Source organism: Humulus lupulus, chromosome 5, assembly GCF_963169125.1.
Source record: "Humulus lupulus chromosome 5, drHumLupu1.1, whole genome shotgun sequence".
NCBI classification, from domain to species: domain Eukaryota; kingdom Viridiplantae; phylum Streptophyta; class Magnoliopsida; order Rosales; family Cannabaceae; genus Humulus; species Humulus lupulus.
In genome coordinates, this window is record NC_084797.1 from 101,527,397 (window position 1) to 101,530,455 (window position 3,059).

A 3,059-nucleotide genomic window follows, 5' to 3' on the forward strand; every position below is an offset into this window, starting at 1 on the left:
CAATTCTTCAACCATCTCCTCTAAAACTACCTTGTTGTGTGGTTTGAAGTTTTGGACATAGTCATTTTCCAGAAAAGTAGCATTCGTAGAAGTAAACACTTTATTTTCATAATGACTATAGAAAATTCCACCCTAACTGCCTTTGGGATAGCCAACAAACATGAAAAATTCGGTTCGTGGCTCTAGCTTTCCATCTTTTTATCCTCAGGACGTGGGTGGGACACCCCCAGATTCTATAGTGATGTAAAATGGGTTCACGACAATTCCAGTGTTCTAAAGGTGTTTTGGGGATTTTTTTGGACGGTACGACATTTAGATTGTCGTTCGTAGTTTCAATTGCATGTCCCCATAATGAAGTTGGTAGAGTTGAGTAACTAAGCATGCATCTAACCATCTCCAATAAAGTTCTGTTCCGGCGTTTCGCTACACCATTTTGTTGCGGAGTACCCAGGGCAGTAAGTTGTGATAAAATCCCAAGTTCAGTTAAATGATCTTGGAATTGCATATCCAAATATTCTCCACCTCTATCAGATCGCAAGATCTTTATGTATTACCTAATTGGTTTTGAGCTAAGCTAGGAATTCCTTAAACTTTGAAAATGTTTCTGATTTCCTATGCATTAGGTAAACACATGAGTATCTAGAGTAATCATTAATGAAAGTGATGAAATACTTAAAACCACCCTTGGCTTGTATATTCAAAAGTCCACAAACATCTGAATGAACAAGTCCAAGTGGTTCTTTGGACCTATCACTACAAGAAAAATTGGTTTCAATAAGAAGGAAAGTGTATTATCGAATATATACCATAACACTTTTCTATGTGTTAAGAAAAATGATGTTATCGTAGGTTGGAGCACTTTGCATAACACTTTTCCGTAGTTATAGTGAAGTATTATTGTATAGTTTATGATAATACTTTCGTTGTGTTATTTTGACAAATGGTTAAGTATTTTGTTATACTATTTATATTAGATTATAAAACACCTTTTGTCACTTATAAAGTAGTATTATGGTAAATTTTAAAATAACACATGTTTTGCAATATATACACAATAGTTTACATAACAAAATTTTATACTTGTAAGAATTTAATAATAATTTTTTTTTACATTATTACAAAAATTATAAAAGTTTTAGCTAATGTGATACATATAAACTTGTATAACACTTTTTCCTCACAAACATAAAGAAACAAAATGAAACTTGAAGAAAAATAACATAATTTAAATATTTTTTTATTAGTTTCTTGAATAGAATTACAATAATTAGTCTTTTTAGCTTCAAAATTATAATACTAAATAAATTCCACTCATTTAGAATTCTATTATCACTGACTATGTAACAAGTGTACAAAGTTAGAGAAATAAATTATTCCTTTGAGTACTACAAATTAGCAACCACATTCCATGTCAAACATCTGCAATGAATCTTCAAACTACTTTCTTCTCCATAACATCAAGTTTCAAATTAACTCTTCATTCTTGATTTGCTCATCAACATAAACCTAAATGACCTTCTAAGATTTGTGTGTTTCTGATGCTATAGGAAAACCTATACAAGAAGAAATGTAATAATATTATATATCATCCATGTAGTAATTAAGCATCCAAATATTGACATCATTTGGGAAACTAAGTAAGGCGTTTAATATCAGTCAAGAAACAATACCAACTCTAGAAATAAAAAGTTTTTGGTACAAATTACAATTCTTGCCCAGATTCTTTTCTACCCCTATTATATATGTGACCATGTTAATATTGAAATTTTTTATAAATACAACAATTTTCATATCTATAAAGTAATATCATATTATATTGATGCAATTTAAATCTTTAGTCTGTAAACATGCATAACAAACTAAAACACAACTCAATTTGTGAAAAGCTTAAGAGAGAAGAGTAAACCAGCAAAGATAAATACATCAATAAATATCAAATCAATAATGATATCAAGAAATGAATAAATGACATCATAAAAAACAAGTTTCAATAATCTTTAGTGGTCTGTCCATTTTATTTTTCATAATATCATTTCTATCTCAACAAAAATAGAAACTCTTCCTTAAGCATTTCGGTACTGACACATTAGTGTACTTACATTACATGTATAAACACTAAAATCAAATTAAAGTCAAACATGGTAGTAGACAGTAGTAGCACACCGATATACAAAACAATAAAATACATTTTTTGTGTTATACTTGAATGATGTACTTTAAAAGCAATTAATTAAGCAAAAAAAAATTTCTCAAGAGGGAACCAAAATAACAAAAGAGATCATATAAAATAGGCAACTTAATTTTTCTAATAATAGTGAAGAGTTACTTAATAGGTCCCATGTATGCACTTTGTTAGCTCATGAAATTTATCTATAATATGTACTGAAAGCCGTGTATGAGCACTATATGTAGTGCAAACAAGGTCAAAGATATTCTTATATATATATGTATAATCATAAACATATGATTATTTGCATATAAATATAATAGCATAATGTAAGAAGCAATAAAGAGCACTACATATGCTTGCGTGCATATAAACCTAGCTGCATGATGTAGATATATATAAGATCCAATGGCCTAGAATCTAAATATGACACTCATATTATATGTGTGCAAGGTAAACATGTTATTAGGCTTACTAAAAAAGAAGCAATAAATAGCATAAATGGTTGTGCCAATTCATTAGTCTGAAGTAGTTTGAGAGATTAAATAAAGAGCATGACCATGTTTTTAGACTAAATCCTATTTTCTTGGAAATTTAAACAAGGCTAAGTGAAAGTTTTATTGTGGTACTATATATAAACATGATTGTATCCTCTAGAAACACATATTTCTATGTCAATAATATAATAACAATGATAATAACATATAGATATAACCATAGGAGCTTAATCTTGTTAATTAATTTTTTTTTTCGTTTGTTGCAAATTTATGGCAAAAGAAAAAACACTTATTAAAGTACAACATCCCTTTGAACACATGAAACTTTTATATGTTCTTGATAGGTCTCTCCCGCAAAACTAGATATTCCCTATTATTATTATTATTATTATTAT